General features: G+C 41.8%; 1 long non-coding RNA gene across 1 annotated transcript in view; it reads left to right on the top strand.

Moving 5' to 3' along the window:
• LOC114224051 (uncharacterized) overlaps positions 1 to 26,939 on the top strand; it is a 40,932-nt gene extending 13,993 nt beyond the window's left edge. Inside the window, exons 3-7 of the long non-coding RNA XR_003612309.2 lie at positions 11,880 to 12,054; positions 12,317 to 12,375; positions 22,076 to 22,195; positions 24,511 to 24,881; positions 25,977 to 26,939. This is a non-coding gene — a long non-coding RNA (uncharacterized LOC114224051). The remainder of the gene's footprint in view (positions 1 to 11,879; positions 12,055 to 12,316; positions 12,376 to 22,075; positions 22,196 to 24,510; positions 24,882 to 25,976) is intronic.
• Positions 26,940 to 27,410: the final 471 nt, after the last annotated feature.

Here is a 27,410-nt window from a genome sequence, read left to right as displayed (position 1 = left end):
TTTTTCTACATTTATTGATGTAATTATATGATTTCTTTTTACTAGCTGTTGATGTCCTGAATTACATTAATTGGTTTTCAAACATTGAACCGGCCTCACATACCTGGAATAAGACCCATTTTGTCATGATGTATAATTTTTTTTTATATATCGTTAAATTTGATTTGCTAGTATTCTGTTGAGGAATTTTGCATCTATGTTTATGAGAGACATTGGTCTGTCATTTTCCTTTCTTTAATATTTTTGTCTGGTTTTGCTATTAGGGTGACAATGAACTCATAGAATGAGTTAGGAGGTATTTCCTCAGCTTCTATTTCTGGAAGAGGTTGTAGAGAACTGATATCATTTCTTCCTTAAATGTCTAATAAAATTCACCAGTGAACACATTCAGGCCTGGTATTTTCTGTTTTGAAAGATTATTAACTACTGATTTGATTTCTTTAATAGACATAGGCCTACTCAGATTGTTTATTGCTCCTTGGTATGAATTTTTGTAGATTGTATCTTTCAAAGAAATGGTCTATTTCACCTGAAATATTATATTTGGGGGCATAGAGTTATTCATCATTTTCTTTTGTAATTCTTTTAAAGTCCATGGGATCCATAGTGATGGCCCTTCTTTCATTCCTGATATTAGTAATTTCTGTCTTCTTTCATTTTTTGTATATTATTATATTTTAATATGTAATTTCTATTACAAGTGAGGGCAGATATGGTTCCAGATAGCCAGTTTTATTCCTTTAGTAAACTACCAATTCATGTACTTTGCTTGTTTTTCTCTTTTATCTAAGGCTTATGATATATTAAATGTTAACTTTTTGCTCTGTCATGCATGCTATAAATGTTTTTATCCCAGTTTATTATTTTCTTTTTTTTTTTAAGATTTTATTTATTTATTTGATTGAGAGCACGAGCAGGGTGAGGGACAGAGGGAGAAGTAGACTCCCTGCTGAGCAGGGAGCCTGACGCAAGGCTGGATCCTGGGACTCTGGGATCATGACCTGAGCTGAAGGCAGACGCTTAACTGACTGAACCACCCAGTACTCCCCAGTTTATGATTTTTCCATTTAATTATGTGTTCATATTTTTTCATACATAAGCTTTACATAGTCTTTTTTTAAAAATTATTTCTTCCTTTGTTATTCTGTTAAACAATATCTCACTTTTGCTGATAAATTTTATCAGGCATTTTATAAAATCATTTTATAAAATGATTTACATGTATTATTTAAGTTCAATTTCAAACAGTCCTTGTGGTAACTACTATTGTCTCCATTTTATGGTTGAGAAAACTGAGGCACAAATAGGTGAGCATCTTGTTTCAGGTACATCTTGTTTCAGGCAGAGCCAGGATTTGAAGACAGGTACTCTAATGCTAGAAACTTAGTCCCTGAGCTCTACTGAGTCCAATAAAGTGCTCCCACCTGAAGATGGTATGGTTTACTTATATTTTTTATGGTTTGCATATTTTTTAAAAAGGACACTTATAAATTACTCTATTTCAAAAGTGGTACAATTTTCAAATTTCATAAAAGAACTATATGCTCTGGCCCTCACAAATTTAAAAGAATTTATTTTATTTTTTAAATATTTATTTATTTACTTTAGAGAGAGAGAGAGCGCGCCCGTGGCGGGGTTGGGGGAGGGGAGGAGCAGAGGGAGGGAGAGAGTCTCAAGCACAGAGTCTGCCATGGTGCTTGATCTCACAACCCTGAGCCGAAACCAGGAGTTGGACGCTTAACTGACTGAGCCACCCAGGCACCCCTGAAAGAATTTATTTATTTGGAATCAGAATTGATACATTTCCTAGTTTGACGGATCTTGTGGGAAACTGGTCTAATAGAATATTGGAAAGTGTGAGAAGAATTGTTATGGAGAGAAAGAAAACTAAGCAATTTTTTTTAAAGGCGATTATTACCTACAGTACAAAAGCAAATGGTAAGAAAATTTAATAATAATCATTGTGCAGTCAATATTAAGTTATGAATGCTATTTGCATGGACATAATAAAGTGAAAAATAAATATTTAACTACACACACAAAAAATCGAATAGAAGGTGAGAGAGTGGAGAATAGAAAAAGTAGAACAGATAACTGATAGACTCAGGTAAGATTTTCTTAGATCTTCCTGACTTGCCCTGTGTCTGACGCTGAACTGGACTGGCCTGACCTGAGCAATCTTGTTTCTGACTCTCACTGCAGCATGTTACTTACAGGAACTACACCTTCTAGAGCATAATGCCCACTGCCTCCTCTATCTACTACCATTTAGTTTTTTGGGATTGACTGCCTCTAAATGAATTTAGACAATCACAGGAGGAAGAAAGGGAGGTAGAAGGAAAAGGAATAGTCTTACAGCCATCAGTTGTGAGACAGAATTGAAATGTAAACATAATGAATATGGAGAGAGATCGTTTCCGCTTCTCATGACCCTTATTTTCTCCCTCGTGACAGCTCCAACTTTTAGAAATATTCCTAAAGGCTAAAAGACTCAAGCAGGTTTCTTTTCCTCTCATATGAGAACACATTTCTTCATTTAACAAGTTAAATATATAATGCTAATAAATAATTCACAATACTCCAAATGAAACCAGTAAGGTTAAATGGAATTACAAAACAGAATAAATGGCCAGCATTATTTTTGAAGAGAACAGTTTCATTCAACATCGCCTTTTGCCACATCTCACCTTTCCCTGCCTCATTAAAACCCTGGTTTTAATGCTGTTCTCCCACCGAAGGAACATCTGTTCTTTAAATAGCATATGGAACTCCTACCAGAGTGACCTTCCTTCTTGGCAGGTCATCTGAGAATATTAGCTAGAGTACTTTGTTCCATGGTTCCCAGAAGAGCAGGAGACCGTAATATTCGGAGAAACTTCATTGTTGAAACTGTCTGAGCAGTCTGCCAAAAATGACTGACTCCTTTTGCTCTGAAGAAGTTTCTCTTGTGTTTGCAATAAGTAGATATCAAAGGGACATTTATGGGTTTGAACTTTTTCTCATGCTTGTAAGGAGACCCACCTCAGACATGAGGCAGGCAGTGCGGAAACTGATCTGTTTCAGGGACGTAGGAGAAAGTTATCTGAAGGATGCTGGCTGCAAAGGGGGAGCAGTAAGTACTGCAGGGAGGTCTTAAGCAGTGTGGCCAAGTGTCCCCCCTACAGGTGGCAAAGCACAGCAGAAGCACCTCAATATCACAGCACATGATATTTTTTCAATGACAGGTAGGCGGGATACGGGTAATTCAGTTCAGTGAGGGCAAGAGCAACACAAGGCCCCAACCCCAGAGAAACTGAGCAATGAAATGGGTTAAAAGCAACGACACCTCAAGGAAACCAGTGCAGTTATCACGATTAGGTCCTAAATAGCAGATGATGAAATAAACCAGTGAAATACGATCAGCAAACAAGATTAGAATCTTGGAGATTATCTGGTTGCCTCGTATGATTTACAGGACTAGAGCAGTGTGCTGATCCTCAGGCAAAAATTAATGTCAGTGAGTGAAAATACAATGCTAACTTCCCATGGAACCATGATTTAGGCGATTCAGGACTAAGCGTGTGGAAGTGTCTTCGTCTCTAAAAGAGATGATAAGAAATGCTGGGGGTGCCTGGGTGGCTCAGTCAGTTAAGCGTCTGCCTTCGGCTCAGGTCATGATCTCAGGGTCCTGGGATCGAGTCCCACGTCAGGCACTCTGCAGAGCAGAGAGCCTGTTTCTCCCTCTACCTCTGCTGCTCCCCCTGCTCTTCTCTCTCTCTCTCTGTCAAATAAATAAATAAAATCCTTAAAAAAAAAAAAAGAAATGCTTGTAGTTTATACAAGTCATTCACAAGTTTTAAGGTTTTTGTGGTGGGGGTCGGCCAACATTCCAGATCTTCCCCTCTCGCTATCATGGGAATCTGAGTATGTAAAGGCAGTAATCTGAATTATGGATGCGATCGAGGGATGGGGACAGAGTGATGAACCGAGCGGTGAGTGGAGTGGAGGAGGGTATAAGAATGACATGCAAATTTGTGAAGCATTCCATATTAAAAAAAAAAAAAAAGGAATCACCACTGGGGAAGTATTGTAGAGAATGATTCCCTGGTGTTAAAAGACAAACTGAGGTGTATTCAAAATTTTAAGTTTATTTGAACAAAACATCAGTTCGAGGGGGCCGTGCCAAATCAGAAGCCTTTAGGGGAACCCCACCAACGGGAGTTTCCAGCGAGACTTACCTTCTAGAGAAAAGGTAGACGCAAAGCAAGGATGTCATTGATTGGCTCTAGCTTAAAGCCTAGCTGGCCACTTGTGACTGGCTATCCTTAGGTTTCCATTTGTAATCTGGGCTTAGATTTTGGTTTGCTTACATAGGCTGCCAGGGCATTTGAGCTATTTCAACCTAGTGGCTTCCTAGTTTGGCTAATTTAAGAGGGGTTTCTGGATTGGCTTGGACAACTGAATGGACGGTGATACCAGTATGGAATGGGGACATTCTGTTGCCTGGATACAACACCTGATTCCACTTTTTACTTCCTGTGCCAATTTGAGTCAATTACTTAGCCTCTCTGAGCCTTTAGCCGTAAAAGCAAGAAGACTTCTACTTACAGAGATGTTGTGAGGACTCAGTAAGAGTCTATACCCCCAACTTGGCATCTATATTGAGTGTCTCTAATTGCCAAGCCTGGGATTCAAAGTACTCTCAGCGTGCTGGGGAAGACCTGCAAAAACAATGAACACACACCGAAGGGGGACAGCACTGAAATATCAGTGCAGGGGAAGTGTCCGAGGAGCCCAGAATCATGCACTCGGTTGCAGATGTGGGGAAAGAGGGATGGGCATTTGAGCTAGGGCTGAGTGAATATGGTTGCATCAAAATGCGTTTCCCCTGTCCTTGGACACATTAATCTCTGTGAGGGTCAGTTTCCTCAGTTGGGGATAATGATAGTACCCATCTCTGGGAGGGGCTATGAGGACTGAGTGAAATAAGGCATGAAAAATGCTGAGCACAGGGCCTGGTACACAGCAAGTACTCCATCAATGTTAGCTATTTATATTAACGTTATTACCCTAGAGACCCTGGGAGTCTGTGAGTTCTGATGGCCTCAATGTCATATCAAGGTCACAGCTACTTAGTAGCAGAACCTAGACTAGGATCCAGGCTGCCAATTTTATGCTCCAACATGAACGTAGAGGTCTGGACTCATCCAATTCGAATTCTTCTCCTAGAGATTCTAAAGAGAGTGCTGGAGCCTTTGGTGTAAGGTGGGAACTCCAGCAACTATTCCTGAAGGGAAGTTTTGATGTTAACATTTAACATTTCAGTGAGTTCATACTAAAAGAACAACCCACTTTGACAGGTAATCCGCCTGCAGTATTTATAGATTCCCTTTTGCTTACGGGACATCTTTAGGTTTTATTCCAGGCTACATATTTCTCTTATTTCAGCCTCTAAACACCCTGTTCTCTGCAGCCTATTTAATGGCCTTTCATACCAAAGGGAAATAAAAGCAAGAAGAATAGTTTTTCTTATAATCAGCATCCATTTACTGTCCATGGTGGTTTAGAAGCTATTTGCAGCACTGTGGAAAGAGGCAAAGATGATAAAGCATAGCCTACATCTTGGAGATAGTTATCAGTTTGTTTAAGTAAAGCAAATCTAGATGCAATGAGAAAACAGTAGTTCTAGAACAATGTATAGATATTCCACAGTGATTTGGGGTAGATTGGAGGTAGTCACACAGAGGAGACAAAGTAAATTGATGTTCTGTCGGTCAGGAGCTAATGAAAAGGTATGGAGAAGGCACAATCATCCGTTTGGCAAGTGCTAGGTGCTCCAAATAGCATCTGGATGATTCTGAGTCAGCTGTAGAAAATGGCAATGAATATGGCTTGGCAAAGAGAAGGGCAGGTAGGGGTTCTCATTAGAATCACCGCGCCTGGGTGGCTCAGATAGTTGAGCGTCTGCCTTCGGCTAAGGTCGTGATCCTGGGGTCCCGGGATCGAGCCCCACATCAGGCTCCTGGCTCAGCGTGGAGCCCGCTTCTGCCTCTCCCTCTGCTCATGCTCTCTCTCTCTCTGTATCTCTGTGTCTGAAATGAATAAATAAAATCTTTAAAAAGAAAAAAAAAAACTAAAAACAAACAAAGGAGAAAACCACTTGCACCCAGGCCCCACCCCGGAGAAATCCCTCAGCAGTTGCCCTGAGGCTGGGAGCCCAGACATCCAGCTTTATGAGCGCTCCCTGTGATTCTAATGTGTATCCAGGGCTGAAAACCTCCGCCTTAGGGCAAAGACTAGATGATGCATATTTCCAAGTCCTGTATGGATAGCCCCAGGCCTGGGGTGAATATTTCTTCTTCTGGGTTATAATGAAAATGTGGCTTCCTCCATTTTGCCTGGGATGAGAGTAAAGTGAATGCCTTGGGCTGTGAGCAATGCTAGATTGTCTGAGGAAGCTCAAACTGAGGATTTGGGGGAGGCAACCCTCTGAGATCTGGTAGATTGTTGAATGGTAATGCTGGGGTATGGAATCTGGGAGGAACCTAGGGATTTTAAGCAAAAATTGTGTGTCTCTGAAGATGGATTTAATGAAATATATGGAATCATGAAGAATATAAAGAGGTGAAACAAGTCTGAAAAGAGAGTGCCCATGGCTGTGAGGCCAGCTAGGTCCATTTGATAAAAGTGGCTTAAATTCAGCCTCAGCTTCCTCATTTGTAAAGGGGCATACTCTTAATAGCCCCCATCCCTGTTTGTTGTGAGGATGAAATGGGAGAAAATGCATGAAGCACAGAGCGCCATGCCTATCATACAGACAGGAAGAAGCATTAATTAATATTACTGTCTTTTCAAAAAGATAGAGGTTCTGTGTGAATGAATCATGTGTCCCAGACTCAGGATATAGGTGGCTGCAGGTAAAGAAGGTTTCCCTTGGAAACTGGTATAGACCAGGTTTCTAGTCCAAAGGGAGTTGAGAGAAAGCATTTTACCCTTAGCCTGCAGGGAGCTGGAAGGAAAAAGGATGTGGAGGCCACAGGCTCGGAGTTCAGGGCCAGGAAGAAGTGGGTCAGAAGAAATGAACTGGGGTGAGATCTGTACCCATTTTGAAGACTGAGACCCAGAAAATGGGGCCCCCTGGGGCCGGGCGGTCACTCGTGCCTTTTATGAACCAACCTGAACCATAGAAAAGGACGGGCTGGGATCGACAGCTTGAAAGAGAATTCTATTTCCCTAGACTGAGTTTATGCATTTCTGCTTTTTGGATGATAATTCCGATGCAAGATTACATGAACCTAACGCATAGGAAAATATTTTCTAAGTAACAAAATACTGTGTGAGTGAAGTCTTATTGTTGTTCTTCTGTGTGGAGTTTATACCTAGAGATTCCCTCCAGCGATATTGAACTGGTCCGTGCACTTCAAGCAGGTGTCCGAGCACATTGTCTTGAAGTGGGTGTTGGGGGGGGGGCACAGGGAAGGGCCAGTCAAGTGCCAGATGGGGCTAGAGAAGCCAACCCAAGAGCTCTCTTCTGTGGCTCCCAAGCCCGGAGCAGCAGAGAGTTATGTTCAGGAGCTTTCTGTTTGGAAATTTCAAGGACACCCATTTCATCATAAGGCTAGTTGAAGCGAAAATGCCAACCTGGAGAGAAAAAAAGATGGGATTTGAAAGTCTGGCTCATCGTCCCTGCTCATCAGTTGTTTCCTGAAACGAAGACAATATATGTGATGGTGCTGTAGCATGAGAAGAGACAGCTTAGCAGATTCGTCCATGGTGTTTGCCTTTGATGTTATGGCCGCAGAAAGCCACTGTTTAGCCTTGAATCGTATTTAAGGAGGTCCTTACATTACTGAAGATTGAAGAAATAAATGTGTATTCAAGGCCACTCATCCATTAAATGGACTTTAAAGAAGAATCTTTTTATTATGAGAAAAATGATCACGATAACCATTTATTTAAGCAAGACTATGGGCTCTTTTTTTTTTTTTTTCTAAACAGGACCGTACCTTCTGGTTGGGCAGGTCGCTCTAGAATGTGCATTAGAGTTGGCCCTGAAATCACTCTGCTCTCTGCTCACTAAGCCTGAATTCTGGTGTGGGGCTGCATCTGTCCAGAAGGAATGCCTTTCTCTGGTTCACAGAAGGCACCCTACGGAGCAGTGGCGGTCTTCTCAAAGTCTGAAAACACAATGCCTCCCTTCTGCTTAGATGGCTTCTTAAGGTCACTTCCAGACTCAGGTAGGAAACAAATGTGAGCAATAAAGCAGAAGGAAACAGAGAAGATAAACATGATCAAAGTATAAGAAATGAAAAAGCACAGTGAAGTGAATCATGAGGAACGGTAGGAGGTCTCGAGACAGGTGGCGGTGCTCCCCCCTCCCCCCCCCGCCGTACACTTGTGGTGTGCGGGAAGTTCACAGTGACCTCATAAATGGCAGAAAGGAAACAGGGCCTAAATGGCAGAAAGGAAAAAGGAAAACAACGTGGGGGGCATTTCGCAGTAAGAAGCAACAAGAGTCTGGCACCTAAATCCAGCAATTGCCTAACTCGCGCTGGAAAAAGTTCATTTACCAGCAGCAAGTCCGTTCTTAGGGAGAATACGTAAAATGAGTATGTTTCCAACAGCCTCTGGACTTCACTTTCAGCCAGCCCCCTCTAGTCCCTGCCCACCCCGTCACAGCCACGGAGCCGCGTGGCTCCGGCTCACGTTTCACGTGTTCACGTGGATGATGAGAGTTTCCACACCACGCTCACAGCGGCAAGGCTCTGCAGCTCTCCGTTCCGACTGCTACCTGTCCACGTGCACATTCAGAAAAGGAAGGCCTTCACGCTGAGAAGTCGTTTGGACTGGAAACTACCTAAGAAGTTGCTCAAGTTCCTTTCAGTTTCTCAGGAAAGCAAATTTGCACATTAGAAATGGATCACAACACCTAAGCACTGAATTTTGCAGAAATAAATCAGATTACTTCAAAGGATGTTCGCCCTAGGGCTCACGGTGCATCTCCCGCTTTTCCACAGACCAGGAAGACCTGTGGTCAGTCACCCTTCCTGAAGTCTTGTCCCTGTCAGGCTTCAGTGTGGCACATCGCCAAGCCCCGTGAGCTCCAGCTGAGGAATGTATAACATGATCTGCTTCCCTTGGGATTAGCCTTTATTTATCCATCCAATATTTAATAGCCCCCCAACTGTGTTAGATGCTGGGAATACAAAGATCACTAAGGTATCACTAAGACTGCCTCCGAAGTCCTTAGTAAGGTGAGACAGACACGTAATAAGCCACAGTAGGTCTTGCTGCTATGACAGATGTATGTCTGAGAAGCAGAGGGGACACAGAGGAGGAGGTGCTCCCAGGCAGAGGAAACTGTGGGAATAAAGCAGTCATGGTCAAAGAACCAGTGTAGGAAGGCAGAACCGGAAGAGGAAGGCAGATCACGTGGCCAGTTAAAACCCTATACACAGAGCAGGTGGGATAAAGGATAGGTCCAGTTAGAGGATGCGGCCGAATAGCGCTTGGCTGGTGATCTAGGAAGATGCCAATGGAATGTAACAGTCTCTACAAGACGTGGCCTCCAGACCATGTCTATAGTTCCCAGATAGGCACTCAAGGAATTTAAGGTTTGAGAGGACTTCCAGAATGTGTACAACTGGGAGCTGCCTGGCAGATGGGATGCTTGGGCAGCGGAGCTAAATTCATGAGCACGTTTAATCTCTGTCTTAGCTACGAAAAAACTAGGTTTAACAACATGGATGCATTTACTGTCTGGTGCTGGGTTTAACTGTTTAAGCCGTTACTGAGTGAAGATTAAAAACTCATGTCTTACTATATGTTGCTGCCTACATTTAAGCTGGGGTGACAATTACCTTGGAGTAAGGATGGGGGATTTTCATGAGCACCAGATCATTTCACCAACCTTTCATTTCCAGTTTCCTGACACTACGTTTCCTCTAAATTCCATTATCGTCTCTCTCTTGGTTTTCTCTCTCACTCTCTTTTGTTTTCTTTAGTGATGGCTCCGTACCTCAACCTTCTTATCTGTGCAATGGGGATAACAATAGTGCCTATTGCAAAAATTGTGAAAACTAAATGAAAAAAAAAATCCAAGTAAAGTTCTTAGCGCATGTTCATTTCATAACTATTAAATATCATCGTCATTATCATCCATGCTCATTGTAGAAAATTTGAAAAAGACAGAAAAATAAAAGAGAAAACTGTAACGATCAAACAAATCTCACTACCTGGGGATAATCATTATTAACATTTTGCTATTTTCTTCCCAGTATTTTTGGCTAAGGAATGTTGGATCATACTGAATGTATAGTTTGATACCCCCCACCGCCATTTTAGCAAGTATTCTTGCAAAGGTTTGGTACTTAATTTGAAATGATACTTTAGCTATTATTAGCTAAGTAAAACTTTTTTAAATTAGGTTTTTCATTTTAATTCCAGGAGAGTTAACATACAGTGTTATATTAGTTTCAGGCGTACAGTATAGTGATTCGACAATTCTATACATCACCCAGTGCTCATCACAAGTGCCCTCCTTCATCCCCATCCCCTATTTCCTCCATCCCCCACCCACCTCCCCTCTGGTGACCAGCAGTTTGTTCTCTATAGTTCAGAGTCTGTTTCTTGGTTTGTCTCTCTCTCTCTTTTACTCCCCTAGGACCGCTTGTTTTATTTCTTAAATTCCTCATATGAGTGAAATCATATGGTATTTGTCTTTCTCTGATTGACTTATTTCACTTAGCATTATACTCTCTAGCTCCATCCACGTCGTTGCAAATGGCAAGATTTCATTTCTTTTTACGGCTGAATAATATTCTGTTGTACATACATACCACATCTTCTTTATCCACTCATCTATCGATGAACATTTGGGCTGCTTCCATAATTTCTCTCTTCGTTTTAGATGAGATCACATAGTTTCTCCCTGGGAACACCACCTCTCAGATACCCTCATCTTTCTAACTTCTTACTCTGGAACCACCTACCCAGATCCTTCACCTAAACCTCTGAGTGCTTCTAGAGAATATGAAGATCTGTTTTGGGGTGAATCTCAAGCACTGTTCAATAGGGTAGCATTGCTAATGTGTCGTCCACAAAGCAGCAGAACAGTCCATCTTCGTGTATGACAGTCACTGCCCATTGCCTCCCCAAAGCCATCTGCCCTTCTTCCAACGTGTTCAGATGGTGGAGAGAGATCCCTTGATCACAGGGAGAGTAGTCCCTACCTAGGCTCAAGGATGAATCGGAATAGGTCATGGAAATCTCCTCCCCTTGGCCATTGATCCTTCTAAGTTTGGCTATCTGACCCAGTTCTCACCAGTGGGCTACAAAGGCAAATTTGGAGACTTCCCAAGACAAGGCTTTGTGATGGAGGGGCCTGTGCTAGTTTCCCAGGGTTGCCATAACAAAAGACCACAAACTGGGGGCCCTAAAACAACATACATGATCCCCTCACAGTTCTGGAGGTTATACGTCTGATATCAAGGTGTTGCTCCCTCCCAAGGCTCTACGGAGGAATTCTTTGCCTTTCTTTGGCTCTGATGGTGGCCCGCAGTCCCTGATGTTCCTCCGCTTGTCAGCTGTATCACTCCAACTTCCGCCCCCGCCTTCACCTGGCCATCTTCCCTCCGTGTCTCCTCTGTAGCTTCTCACGGGGGTTTACTCTCTGTATCTGCCTGTTTTCTCTTCTTAGAAGGATATCAGTTATTGGATTAGAGCCGACCCTAAGTCAGTCTGACCTCATCTTAACTAATTACATTTGCCAAGACTATTTCCAAATATGGTCCCATTTATAGGTACTTAGGGTTAGGACTTCATCATCCCTTTCTGGGGGACAAAATCCCACCTCCAGCAAGGCCTTTTGCAGTTTTCCTTTTGTCTTCCTGGAAGTACAGAGGCCATCGAATGGATATGAGGTTACAAGCACGAGAAAAAGAAGACAGTGGAAAGAAGACCTGGGGTAAGAGGCGGAGTCTGACAACATCATAGCACAGCTGAACTGCTGGCAACCACTAACCGTTAGACCTCTTGATACAAGAAAATGACCCAAGCTATTTGAGCCACCGCCAGGTTTGTTGTTGTTGTTGTTGTTTTGTTTGTTTGTCATTTGTAGCCAAAACATCCTAATGGATAGACCAAGATTCCACTAGTTTATAATAACAAAATGAGAAAAATAAGGTAATAGCATTTTCATAGATCTAGATTCACTAGATCTAAAGGCTATTCTTTATTCTAAAATTATGTTGCTTTCAGTTTTTGTCATTAAAACATCCTTTCTTTTATGAAATGATGGTGATTATAGTTTTTTTTTGTTGTTGTTGTTTTTTTTTAGCACTCAGCAAAGAAAGGAAGGAGGGAGAGAAGGAGAAGAAGGAGAGGAAGAGATTTTAGGTATTCTTCCTCTAATTTTCAAAAATTTTTATTTTTGCTTGTGAAATCCTAAAGTCTATGACAAGAAGAGTGTTGGCTGAACTTGCCTTAAAGGCCTAGAATCAATGATGTGCTGGAGCCTTGGTACTGGCTTGTGGGAGCAGATGGTTACATTTCTAGGAGGTGGCTTGATGTCACCTTGGTAGCTTGCAATCCAACATGGCAGGAGTATTTACATCATGGAAACCTGCAAATAATGAATCAAACCCCCTCCCCCTCAGTTGTTTACTGGCATACACCTACCTCTTACAAGTGCCCAGGAGGTTGGGGATTTCTCTGGAAAGCTAGCAGGTCCTATTTTCTAGGGTAAGGTAAGCTATCAAAAGCTAGATTGGAGGACTGTAATTGGTGTGCGTTCAGTTACCCTGACAGGTGTTTCCCCTAAGTGCAGGCCGATTTAGGTTTAGATCTGTGACATGGGCTGGGCCACTATTGTGACCTTCATTTTGTGGGTCCCCAACATACAAATTAACTTTATCACAGGAAATATAAGCACATTGTCATCTTAGATTCCTTGAAAGATTTATACCAATTTCTTTAAGGCTCTTTTCTCTAAGACATTAAGGCAAAATACATTTAGGAATTCCACCCTCAGACAGAGCAGAGGTAGTTCAGAAATTTTCTATGTGCATTCTGCCCACCTCTTTAGCCATACAGAATCACTAAGACATGAACACTTACCTGACATTATAATGTTAGAGTCTCTGAATTGTAGGTACTTCAGTTTTCCCTGATTGACAAAAGTTCACTCTCTAATTGGGTATTTAACATTCCCAGGATATCAGATATGTTATTTAATCAAAATATTAATTTTCCTTATGCCATCTATGTTTTCCAAGTGGTATAATGAGTAAAAACCATCTTTCAATCATTACCAGAAAAAAGAGGACCACCCCCCCAAAGCCATTTTAATATAGCTTTTAGCTTTCTGGCAGACCTGAACCCCAGCCATCTCAATAAGACATTCTATTCCATTTACAGTCTTTGGGGTGATGATAATTGAATTCTTGTTTGTTTATATGTCCTCATTTATTTTTACCTTACGGACAGCTGGCTATTTCTGCTCTTAAGGCTATGTGGTGTAGCAACAAGGGTCTGGGGGCTTTGGGGCCAACTTGGGTTCACATCCTAGTTCTTCTATATTAGCTGTTGGCCTTGGGCAAGTTGGGAAAGTCTCAGTTCTCCTCAACCATGCAATGGGAATAATAGCAACAATCTCTGCCTCCTGAGTTATCGGACGGATTCAAAAAGATAATACATGTCAAGCACTCAACGTAGTATCATTATGAGTTTAGCTTTCTCAGCATTTTGGTCTATCGCTTGCAGTGCCTCACTGCCAAGCACCTTCGAATTCCTCTAGGTGCTCTCTGTTACCTGGCCGACTCAGAGCAATATGTTCGGTTCTAGCATCTCCTCACCAGGAGGCCTCCCAAGCTTTCGGCCATTTCAGCTGCTCTTTTATGAACTAGCTTCTGGCTTCACTGGTTCTTTTCAGTTTTCAGATTTCTAACTGAGCTCAGCCCTCTGCAAAATGTTGGCTTAGAGACACAGAGCCATTTGTGACTTTAAAGTTACATCAAACTGTTCTTTGAAAAGGTTTGTGAAGACCTCAGCCTTTCTGTTATCAGTGGGAGTGGACTATTATTAGCCCCCAGTTCTGCACTGATCTTGGATTCAGTTCTGATTTTGGAGGTGGAGGGGAAATTACAGGATGTTCCTTGACAGGACTAAGATTGCAGAAGGGTTGTGATGGTTGATAATGATGTTCTGTCCTCTGTTCAGCACTGAAAAAAATGGAGTTGTTTTACTTAAAAAAAATTTCTTTTTCCAGTAAAGGAGATAGCATAGACTGAGGGAGTAAAAATAGTTATAGATTTAAAAGGAGTCAGAGATTCAGCGTTCTTTCTACTATCCAGGGTTTTTCTCTCTCATTGTCCATAATTAAGAGAAATACAATGGAGGATACCTTCACTAGCCAGGGCCCAACTCCCTGAAACTATATTTAAATAGATTAGAAGTATATATTTCAGGGAAAAGCCTCATCTAACATCAGGCTAGTTGACTTCCATGATTAATCAAAAATCAAGTACCAGGGTATGCCCTAGTATAACTTAAATCAGCCCAGCCTCTTATTCCTTATCCATTGAACATTGTAACTAGAAGTTAATCTCCATGGAGGTGATTTTTGTCTGTTTTGTTCTCTGTTATACCCTTAGCCTCTAGAAGAGTACTTGGCACATCGTAGGCATTCAGTAAATATTTGTCAAATTGACTGATGAATGAATGAATGGTACTGGAAAAATGAGAAGTGTGAGTTCAGAATTACGGAGCAGAGGCATTGTAAGGTTTGTAATCATCAACACAATTTCAGTTATGTGGAAAGGACCTGGGCCTCTTAAAGCAGAACAGTTGACTCATAAAGTATTTAGAAAGATGCTGACAAAGTACTGACTTTTTTTTAAAAAAGGGATGATGAACCAGAAATATTCGTGCAGCAGAATGGGCCACCAATTTCAATTAACTGAGGCTTTAAGTTTAAGAATAAAAGTGCTGACTCTGAGGTTATGAATTATTGTAATCAGTACAAACCTTGCCTTTGATAATTAAACCTTATGGACATTTCTCCCTCAGCGAGCATTGCCAGATGTTCTGATGAACTTTGATAGTCCCTTATTTCATCTTTGAGAAGAGGTCACCCCAATTTAAACTCCATATTAATTTTCTTGCTCTTAATTGAGACTAAGTAACATTGGCACAGAAGGTCCTGCACGAGCCTTTCAGAGATGTAGAAGATCAGAAGCAGAGAGTGGAAGATGGAGATTAGTTGTTAGAGTCTAAATTGTGGTTGTGCCTCTATGGTAGGTGAGTGGGCCCTTCATAAAGCAAATTATGGCAGTGCTGCCATTTGTGATTTGTATCACCTAGATACAAATTTGTATCATTAGTCCTTCTTTACTTTTCAAAATTAAAAATGATAGGCAATTTCTTTGCGGGCTTTTGCAAACATTTTGTGAAAAATAGAATGCATTTTTATATCATTCAGCATGAAGAGAGTCAATCTTACACCAAATTCATGACACTGGTAGATTTGAGGTGCCTTCCTTCCTTTCTATTTTTTTTTTCTTCTTCTCTTTATTTTTTGAGATCATGGCAAGAACTATAATGGGATGTTTGACTGTTGCCTTTCTAATATTTGGACGTGTAAACCCAGCGTTATCTGGCCTCACCAGCCATGAAATTTCCTGTGGCACCACTCCATTTTCTCAAAGAGTAACTTAGTATTTCCCCCGACCCCCTACCAACTCGTTCCTATTTATTTTGGGGACTCCCCAAAGAGGTGCTTCACCTTTGCTCACAGACCTGTCAGACAGTTAGTTACCACATGGCGTCCCCCATGTCTTTCTGCTGGCTGCCATTTGACTAACCTACCACAGTGGCCAGCCTCCACTGTCTGAGGTAAGGATGTCAGTATTCATGCCAAAGTTACCATATTCCGGGCTGTGAGTGTGGTGCCGGGTTTAGTGCAGAGGAGGGGAGAAAGGCCATTTCTCTTTTTCCCTGCTACACTGGCTCACATGGGTCCTTAAGCAGACCTGACTACATTCAGGGTCCTTTGTATTCCTTCAGCTTTTGTCCTTTATCTTACCAGTTCTCTCATGGAAACAATTCTGTCAGGATCTGGCACTCATTCCTTGGCCAGAGTCTCAAACATTCTTTTGGAAACATTCCCTAAATTTCCAGTTGCCACCCCCTGCCCCCTGAGGCTGGGCTAAGAAACATCATTTGGGGTAAAGATGCCACAGTCCTCATCTGTGCCCTCACCTTTGGCACTCCTGCTCCAGCCAGACTCAGTCACAGAGCAGAAGCTCCACATGCGCAGGACAATTTAATGTGAGGGTGATGGGAATGCAATGAGGAGACAGAGCAAGTGTGCCCATGAGCAGTCAGATGGCCACAGGCTCTCCTACAGGAGGAGATCTTTTCCTCCTGTTTCTGCAGTGATGAAACAAAATCTAACACCCCTGGGCTCTGCACACAACATAATTTCCTTCAGAGCATCATCTAGGTGGGCACTGCCAGTGCCCAGGGCCCAGTCATTCCTTTGTTGAATATAAAGGGTTTCTGTGGAAATTTTTCTTAGGGACACAGTTTCCTCACATGCTCCCAGATGAGTATTTGTTTTTGCTAGGTGTCTTATACCTGGTAGCAGCCCTTTTCCTCTCCCCCAGAGCCATGAGGAACATGGAGTCTAAACCTCTTGCCCCTGCTCGGAGGCTTCTCTGAGTTCATGGCGGATGCTCCATCTGGGACCGCTGAGCCTGTGCCCAGGGGATGCTCTCTTACTTGTCTTCTCTCCTCCATTTCCTTCTCTACTCAGCATCAACTTGCTATCTTCTTGCTATCCCAATGCAAACGGCTTTGACTTCTCTTCCTTAAGTTTTCCTGATTTTAGCTAGTTTGAAACCCAGATGCTTTTTAAGAAGAAAAAGTACTGAGCGATAATATTATTTAAAAAACCATCGGCCAGGACACACCAATATTAAAAGGAGCAAACAGATAGGTTTCTGAACTCCCAAATGGGATTTCTATGTATTAGAAATGTCTGACCTGACATTTAAAAATTATTATGATATTCTGGATAACGACCAAATAAAATTAATTATGAGGTTTGGCTCCTTTGGAAAAAAGCCTTGAACTAATTTAATTCATGGATATGAGGATACTGTGCAAGTTAATATTGATTTACTAACTCAAATAATATGAAAGCTCCAGAATGAATAAATACTTTTACATTGAACTTGGTTTTGTTGCCCAGATACTATGGGCACTTGGCCACTGTGCTTTGAGGATAATGGAATGTTAAAAAAATTAAAAAAAAAAAAAGAAAGAAAGAAGAGGAAAATTAAATTTCTAAGATCAGTTCTCTGAGATAAAGCTAGTACCATAAGGTAACTGTAAATATTCTACTCAACTAGCAATTAAATTTTTCCATAATTTGTGACTCAATACCCTCTACTAAACATGAAGATACAGGAGAAATTTGAGCAGGGATGTTCAAGGGATATTGTGAAATAATTTTAAGTATTATAGTATCTAGTTATATAAGATTACCTAGATATAAAGTATAAAAATGCACATAGTTAGAAGTGTTATAAGTAACAATAAGTGTCTTTAGGCTTACTAGGTACCAGATACTCTGCCAGAACTTTACCTATAGTATCTCATTTAATCTATGCATTAGGTAGCTGTAATTCCCATTTTACAGATGAGGAAACTAATGCTCAGCAATACTGAGTAACTTGCCCAAGTTAATGACAAGTTAGTGGCAGGCCCAGGATTTGAACCTGCACATGTCTGACCCCAGGGATTATGCACCTAACTGATACGTTATGAGACAGGCAGGATAGGAAGCCACTTAAAAAAAAAAAAAGGATTAAATCTCAGGTGTGCAAAGTATATATCAATTCTTTTTCTTTTTTTTTTTAAAGATTTATTTATTTGAGAGAGAGAGGGAGAGCAGGCAAGCGAGAGAGAACACGGTTGGGGCAGAGGGGCAGAGGGAGAGGGAGAAGCAGACTCCCTGCCGAGCAGGGAGCCCCATGCGGGGCTCTATCACAGGACCCTGGGATGATGACCTGAGCCGAAGGCAGATGCTTAACTGACGGAGCCACCCCGGTGCCCCTATAAATTATTTTTCTATCTCCTTACAAAATTGTTAACATTCATACAAATTAGTGCAGGCTCTGAAAAAGTAAATGCTGGAAAAGAGAAGGAGCTGAGAGCAACCGGGTCTGATGTATGGCAAGACCAGTGGGTAGAGGATGCCGATGAACAACCTTCCAGAACGTAGAGGAAGTGGAAGTCTGAGGGAGTTAAGAATCAGTGCAAAAGGGTGAAGAGGGCAGAAAGATGGTACTACACAAGGGTCACACACGAGCTCCGGGGAGAGTGGGGTTTCAAGAGATGAGAGGGCACAAGGAGCATCCAAAGCAGAAGGGTGTGCCAAGGAAGCCTGAGAGGGCTGCTCCTGTCCCTGAACCCATATTTTCTAAGGGTTCCCCATGTCAGGAGCCAGTCCCAGCAGAATCAGTCCAGGCTGCTCATGTTGCAGGGGGAGCAGGCAGTTTGAGCCCAAAGCTGAGGCACAAGGAGGATCCACAGCATCTGTGCACGAGAACGTCCGGGCTGAAGCCTGCAATTAGAAGGCACCGGGTAGATGAAGTACCAGAAGCAGGATGTTCCGTGCACTTTGTTCTTTGACTTCCTGATATTCCCTGCTCTTAACAGAGCTCTACTAGATTATGCCCACATGTCTCCCAAGGGCAAACATCAGCTCACAGAGACAGTTCCGTCCGAGCCCAGAAAGAAAACATTTTCCTAGCTACATTGTAAATTACAGGGCCCCTCTCACTCCCTGAACTCAGTGACTCACAAATTATTCAGAGCCATGTACATACCATGGGTTAAGCCTCATCTTTTCCCACCTTGCAGAACATGCTCTAATTGCCTATTCTCCCCTTAGAATGTAGTGCTGGAAACTCATGCGTCATCCCACCTGTGGCTTGGCTAGCAGCGTGCAATGAGTGTGCTACTTCCCTGAACTGCACCTCAGGCTTTGGGTACTTGTCATTTAAATTGCCTTTGCATTGCAAAGTGCCACATCATACCTGCATTTGAGTGTGTGGCATTGAAAACTGCTAGATCTTTTTCACTTAGACAGAAGCTGTCAAACCAGATATCCGTCCTAGACTTAGGAAAGCCCAGTTACAAATACATTTTACACAGGTCTTTGCCCGTATTCCTATTAATTTCTGGTTTCAGCGGCCTAACATTCCAAATTGCTGAGATCAGGTTGAATTCTAGCCAGTTGATTATGTCATCGGCACCAACAGTGCCAAACTGATCATGATCTGTGATACCCACAGATAAGATAAACTGCCTTCTATGTCTTCGGCACATTCAACAATTTTCAACCAAAGTCAACAAATATTTATTGAACACATATTGAATTAGTCACTCTTCTAGATGCAAGGATGATCGGGAGGTATTTATGATGTGTGGATAAACTAGACATAGTCTGCAGGGGGCTGGTGACACATGGGGGAAATGGGCATGAATATGGCCACGTGGGATACCCTAGGAGTCAAGTCTTATGAAAGCATAGAAAATTCAGCTACTTACTGAATTGCTTTAGTAGTCATCTCAGTTTCTTCTATACGTAATGGTCACTAAACCTCTCTGTTTTCCAACTGCCAACTGGTTGGTGTGGTGTCAGTTCAACCTGAAGCTAGGTCTGTCTAGAGCAACTAGACCAACTGATTGACTGGGGCCTTTGTACCACATGGGTGAATTGTAGCAGAACGCGTGAATTTGATTTGATTAAGAATGTTGATGGCCAGGACCCAGACATTAGAAATATACAAATATCTCATCTTACCAGCACTTTCTGTGACTTTAAGACAACAACAATGTGAGAGAAAGACAGTGCACAAGACAGAGTCACCTCATGTGCTGCTCTTGTAGAATGCGAAGATAACTAGGAAGCAATAGGGAACAAAGGGACCTCCCGCTGCAAGGATGAGCATAATAATGGCAGGGTGTCCACTAACCACTTGACAATCTCAAGAATAGTTCCAATGCGCCACATCTCTGCATTTTGTAGCCAGCCACCATGTCCGATGACACAATTATTGGTAACTGAAGCTCAAATAATTATTTGGGTGGTTGACTAATTATTCCTTTCTGTTGCCTTCCTCCTAGAGGGAGGAGGAGAGAGAGGAGTAAGGGGAAAGCTTCCTGCCCACGGTTTTTACTAGGTTGCCAGATGGACATCCGTGTGCCTGGTTCACATTTACTAATCTGAGTCTTAGCAAGAACAAGAGATTACCTACTCAGGTGTGGGGGTTCTTGGTATTTGACACTGAAAACAATGATTCAAACCTGGGTAGAACTGGGTAGAACTGAAAAGATTCTTTCATAGCCTCTAGCCCCCATTCAGAGCCTTCTTTTCTCTCTTGACACCCTTTGTCCTAGGAGAGCCTTATGCAGCAGGGGTTGTCCAAGGGCCCTGGTCCTGAGGCAGGCACCTGACTATGCCTTCTCCAGGCAGGACCCCAGGCTCAGATCTCTCTTTGAGCCTGGGTTGTGTGTAAGGTTCGTGCTCTCTCAGCGAGGCACACCAGGGCCGGCAGCCCAAAGATTGTCAATAGACAGTCTGTTTGTTTTGCTCTTTGTTTCCTTGCCTCCCTCTCATTGTTCCTTCCTAAATCCTTCAAGTGTTTTATTACTAAAGCTCAAAACTCAGTTCTTAGCCAAAGTGAGTATGAAATAAGACTCTTGAAAGACATACTACAGATGAAATAAACTATTAACAGAGAATCAATGAAGCCAGTGGACTCAGGAAGTAAAAAAATGGTGTTGGAACAGCTGGACATTCATATGCAAAAAAGAAAAAGAGAGCGAGAACATCGATGGTACCTTGAACCATATGCAAAAAGGAACTCAAAATGTCTCAGAGACCTAAATGTATAATGCAGAACTGTAAAAGTTCTAGAATAAAATATAGGAAAAATTCTATGTGACCTTGGGTTAGTCAAAGATTTCTTAGATATAGCAAAGCACAAACTATATAAAACAGACAATAATAAATTAGACTTTATCACAACTGAAAGCTTCTCTTTGAAAGACACTGTTAAGAAAATAAAGACTAACTGCAGAACGAGAGAAAATGTTTGCAGAACACATATCGAATCAAAGACTGGTAGCTAGAGTAGATAAAAAACTTTGAAAGCTCAGCAATAAGGAAACAAACAACCCGGGGGGAAAAACATGGAAAAAAGATTTGAAGACCCTTCAACGAAGGTGACATATAGACAGTAAATGATCACATGAAAAGATGCTCCACATTGTTATTGATCAAGGAAATGCAAATTAAAACCATAATGAGCGTGGCTAAAACATAATGAAGCTGGTAATACCAGGCCCCAAGAACCCAAAACTCCTACACTTTGGGTGGAAATATAATATGGTACAGTACTTTGAAAAACAGTTTGGCAGTTTCTTATAACATTAAACATACACTTACTTTATGACTCAGCATTCCTCCATCCATTTACCTGGGATCATTGAAAATCATATTCACACAAAAATGTATTTCCTAATGTTACAGCAGCTCTATCCAAAATTGCCAGAAACTGAAAACAATCCAGGTTTCCTCAGCGGTGAATGGATAAACTGTGGTCCATCCATACAATGGAATACTACTCAGACATGAAAAGAAATGAACACTGATACAGGCAGTGACTTGGATGAATCTCAAATACATTGTGCCAAGCAAAAAAAGCCAGACTCCAAAGGGTACATATTGTATGAGTCTATTTATATATACGGTATTTTGGAAAAGGCAAACCACAGGGACTGACAACAGATTAGCGACTACCAAGGCTGGGGGATAGGGAAGGGAATTGACGACGAGAAGGCGCAGGGGAAGTTTTGGGGCGGCAGAAATATTTATATCTTTCTTGGGATGGTAGTTACATAAGTATAGACCTACATAAAAATTCATCAAGCTGAACATTGCAATTTGGGCATTTAACTGAAGGCAAACTGTTTCTCCATTAAAGTACTTAAAAAATGAAGGTGAAACAAAAACATTTTTCAGATAAATGGAAATTAAGGGAATTCATTGCCAGAAGACCTGCACTAAGAAATGCTACCAGATGGGAACTTGGATCTTCAGGAAGGAAACCAGTGCTTTGGAAAGAGTAAATATAATATAACGGTATGTGTTTATTCAGTTTTCCCTTCATATATCTTCAGGTGGAGGCAAGTAGAATACAGAACACCTACATTATGGAGGAGGATGGTGGGGGAGGGGACTTGTTAAGAAACAAAGAGAAAGTCACCAAATCAATTAGGGAATCCTAACTCCTGAAAATTTAGGTTCTGGCTTGATGCTGTGGTGCAGAGTGAATTCAAACTGGGACTTCACAATGCCAAACAACCTGATGAATAAAACAAATTTGAGCCAGTTATTCCCAAACATTGCCTGATGGGCATTTGATATCCACAGCTTGCTGTTAACAGTTATTAAAAAATATTTGTTAGGTAATTATAACCTCAACTTCTAATTCTAGTCTTCTAAGAATTATTCTACCAAAGCTAGAATTCGCAAATGGAGGCCCATTATGGGTAGGAAATGCCAAAGTCATGGGCCAAGATTTAAATTGAGGTCAATTTAATTTCAAATTCCACTGATCTACCCACACAACACTGGTTTTACCCCCAGACCCTGTTCTCCCATATACAAAATGAAGATGATAATAATACCTATCTCAGGGGGTTGTTATGAGGATCAAATGAGAAAATGTCTGCAAGTATGTGGGATTTAATGAGAACTCAATGAGGGGAGTGCGTCCACACACAAAAAATTATCTCTAGTTAATACATCTTATAGCCATCCAAGACTTCAGAGAGGAGTGTGTAGAACCCCCGCTTTTGTGGATCACTGAACTCTCCTGTCACCAGAGACACCATCTTAATCCCAGCAGCCTCCAAAACAACCATGCCTTTAGGTAATCATGGACTTTTTAAAGGTGCAACAGAAATATTCTCCTTGTAACCCACTAAATTAAATATTGAAACAGGGAATGAATGTCAATCCTCAGCCTGTCTCTGGGAGCTTTGAATTAGCAATGGTTACCCTTGAGGCTTACTCCAGCCACATTTTTGGACCCAAATCTGTTCTAAAGCCAAGGGCTGTCTGATAGTATTTTGGGTTAAATTTGGATTAAAGGACTTAATTGGATTCCCCTACCATTAATTGAGTTTGTCTTGTTTGCTGGGCATCATGCTAGACACTTTCACACATATATTTATTTTAATTTGTTTCAATAAGAATACTCTTTAATGCATCTGCCACATTTCCTGCAGATGGTTTCCTCAGTGTTTCAAAACATATGAAAAACCTGAGAAGTGTTTGTGAGGTTCTTATGATCCTTTTTCTAAGATCTGAAATCGTTCCTTTTAGATGAATAATATTTAAACAACTGATAAAAAATAGTGTCTCTTATTTGGGCATTATATTTTTCTTCCAGTATCTGAGAGATTAATCACATGCATCCTAAAATTAGTAACTGTGAATCTTCTTTAGCAGGATGGCTGAAATACCAATTAAAATCATGGACATTTTGTCCCTCCCCTCCCCCCACCCCATGTTCAAGGGGAAGAAAAACGTATGTGTTTGTGTACAAAGCTAAAAAAATAATATATAATTCCGAACTTCCCAAAGGGTACTGTAAGTTATATATTAGCTTTGGGGGAACTCTATTTACAACTCTTCTGATGGCTGGTTTTTTTCTTCTACTACGATTTGCCATAATTTAAATCATCCAATTGAGTGCTTGATGTGTCGATCCGTGCGATTTGCTCTGTCTTCTATGTGACTGACCCAGAGTCACACATGCATAGGCAATCTTAAAGAACGCTTACTTCACTTTCTTAGTTCCTTTTCCTCTTCTATCATCCCATCTTCCCCACTAGCTCTTTCAACAACTTGTGTCCCCAGAAACGGCCCCAGTGAACACACAAGTACAGTTTGGTACCTTCCCAGTCTTGTCTGTTTCAAACTGATTTCCTCTTGACACCTCCTCAACCTCATTCCCCGCAGCAACATTTCTGTTTCCTCTGGGGTCTCAGGAGACCATGTCTTCCTTCCTCAATACCACCGGAAGAGGAAAAAGAGTTGATGATATGTCATTCCTTAGCTTTTACAGACATGATCTTTTAGCAAGAGCTCTGGAAGAAGGTATTTTTATCTCCATGAGGGTCAGAGAATTTAAGCAATTTTCCCAAGTTCACAAAGTCAGCAAATGAAAGACCAAGATTTATACCCAGGTCTTCCTGACTTCCCTTGCTGTCTACCACACCCAGGATCAAACTCAATCTAGCACTTATAGATTTCCTTGATCAGGATCCAATTTTATCCAACCAGCTTTATATTAGCCCGAAATTTCATCCAAGCTAACTACCATATGACCTTCCTTAAGGTAGGATGTCCCTACTGGCCTGGAATACCTTTCCCTTCTCCTGTCCTAGGTTTGTACATTCTTCAAGGCTGATTATGTTCATCTTCTAGAGGATCCTTCTGACGCCTCCAGCTCCAGTTTTTCTCCTCCTAAACATTTGAAGAGTTTGGAAGTTGATGTCTTTTGTCCCTCCTCCACCACAACAATCCAACTGCTTCTCCCCTGGAGATGAGTGGGTCCTACAGCTAGCAGGCAAGCTGAACCTGGAGGATGGGAGCATGGCCTTGGTCTGAGCTGGGCTGGATGGAGAAATCTGGCAGCTGGCATAGGACTTCTGCCCTCTAGACTGAATCAGAGCCTGGAGCCTGCTGCAAAGAGCCCTAGGACTAGTATCAAATGACCTAGAGGACCTCTGAAGGGAGGGAAATGGCACTAGCACAGGTAGGTGCTCTTAGGATGCCTACTGGTCTCCTTGGGTTTTTAGGAGAGCTGAATAAATGAGCTGAGTCTGTTCCATCCCGGTGCTGAAAAGACCAGTGGCGTTTGCAGCCAAGGACACCATCAGGATGGAGATAGCTTCCGGTGCTCTGTTTAAAAGACTTACTATTTGACGGGCACCTGGGTGGCTCAGTTGGTTAAGCGACTGCCTTTGGCTCAGGTCATGATCCTGGAGTCCCGGGATCGAGTCCCACATCGGGCTCCCTGCTCAGCGGGGAGTCTGCTTCTCCCTCTGACCCTCTTCCCTCTTGTGCTCTCTGTCTCTCATTCTCTCTCTCAAATAAATAAATAAAATCTTAAAAAAAAAGACTTATTATTTGAAAAAGTCACCAGGACCAGATGGATTCAGAATGAAGTTCTAGCTAATCTTTAAAAATAAACAAATAAACCAGGTGATCCAAATGTAACATACTTTTTCAGAAAAAAGAAAAAGAAACCTTCAGTATCCTCTCATATCATTGTCTTCATTATCTTTCCTCTCTTTAATGTTCATCTTCCCCTCTAGCTCACCCGTCCCTGCCTCATCCCCCAACCCCAACACACATACACATTTAGCTGCTTTCACAGACTTGCTGATTTCAAAATGATTTCTCCTTGCCCCCTCCCTAACCACTTTCCCTTATCAAACATTCTGTGTCCCCTGGGAACTGGTCAGGCTGAGTTTTAGGAGACCTACCTTCCCCTGCTCAGATCAAACCGACAGTTTTGCCCCTGGGGGGCTCCCTTGGGCTGGAAGGCCCCTCTCTCTTCCTTGGAGAGCGCTGCCTCCCTCTTGTGGGCTCTGCTACTGCTGGTGGAGAGAGAACCTTATAAAACACTATGCAGATTCCTGTCTCGATTAAGATGTCTCTGGTTGCCAGTAACAGAATACAAACCCCAAATGTCATAAACAATAAGTGCCTTCTCTTATATTACTCTTAGTCGATGCAGGCTGGAGGGGTGGTTGATTCAGGGGCTCAACAATATTATCTGGAATCCAGCTTCCTTCTATTTCTGCCCTCTCTTTATGGCACTAACTTCATCCTTGTCCATGTTCAGGATGCAGAGACAACTTGCTCTTTCCCCAGACAACTCCAGCAAATCCCACCTGACATCTCAGCCCAATCACAGGTAAGTGGCATGGTTGGCTTTGATGAATCATCTGAGGAGTGACTGTTAGAAACCAGCTACAATGTCCACTGGAGTTCCACCTCATGTCCCCGGTTGGCGAGTGAGGAAATCCAGCACGAACACTCCTGGAATGCCCACCAGCAATAAAACTCATCACCAACAGAAAAATTAACCGTTTGGATAAGGGTGATGTTCTTAAGCTTGACTGTAGTTCATCTTGAGTAGTTACTTGTTTGTCAAAAGACCTCCCTCTTGGATTCTTTCATTTTATGGGAGGAATGATTGAGATGAGCAGAACATTATTTTAAATCCTCTTCTTAGAATGGATTGTAAATCACCTGTTTTCATAACTCTGGCCAGTTGCCATTTTACTATGGTTAATTCATAGACTACTGCTATTGACATGTTTTTGAGGTGACCTGAAAGTCTCTACATGTCCATATTTTAATTGGTTTAGTTTGAGTTTTCAGTGGGATGTGTTTTTGTTTTTGTTTTAAAAAGCTGGACGCTAGGTAAAGCCAGTAAAATCAGACTTTCTTGAGTAACTACTGCAGTAGAGAAAAAGCTTGAATGTAGAACTGAGCTCAACGCTGACCTGTGTAGAGGTGTGGAGACTGAGTGGGAGTCAGAGAAGTGGAAAATTACAAAAAGCAGGTTGGGGGGGTGGGTAGGTCAACGTGCTTAGGCCATGGGGGGTTGTTAATTGGCTGTTATGGAAGCTGGGCTTCTGCTGTCCCACAGACGCTGGAGAATAGAGGTCCTGTCTTCAGGTGTTGGCTGGAACAAACAGTAAATTATTTTGTCAACTTTAGGTTTTCCCAGGTAGGAACTTAATGGGGCTGGGTTGTCCCACAGATGTGGCTTTGACTGGTTGGAAGCCTTGCTAGTGTTTGTTTAAGATCTGTGTGTGGGGGGGGGGGGAGGCTAGAAGAAATTGTTTATGATGATAGTAAAGGACAGTTTTTGGATGTAACCTAAAGACATTGTGCTACACTGTTACCATAGGATTTCTCTTTGTCACTGAATTTATAATTTTGTTTACTAATAAAAAGTCAAATTAATACTACACATTGAACTTTTTAACTGACTAGAGGACCAATCAAATATTATGCCTCAGTAGTCCCTGAAGGCATTGCTAGGTAACAGCATAATCTATATATAAAGGATAGCCCTGAATCAGCTATCTGGAACTTTTTTTTTTTTTAAGAAGCAAGGTTTTATGGGGGCATAACTCAAATAAGTCAGCTTTGCCCACCAACTTTAAGTGGTGCTAGAAAATCAAAGAGTTAGTCGTATAAGCTTATAAATAGGCACTCGAACAAGTACATACAGGATGGAAATTTTTAACCTCATAAATCCTTT

This window comes from Eumetopias jubatus, unplaced genomic scaffold, assembly GCF_037043125.1.
Source record: "Eumetopias jubatus isolate StellerSeaLion01/CBP00866 unplaced genomic scaffold, mEumJub1_p1.0 scaffold_8, whole genome shotgun sequence".
NCBI classification, from domain to species: domain Eukaryota; kingdom Metazoa; phylum Chordata; class Mammalia; order Carnivora; family Otariidae; genus Eumetopias; species Eumetopias jubatus.
This window is presented reverse-complemented; position numbering and strand designations above follow the sequence as displayed.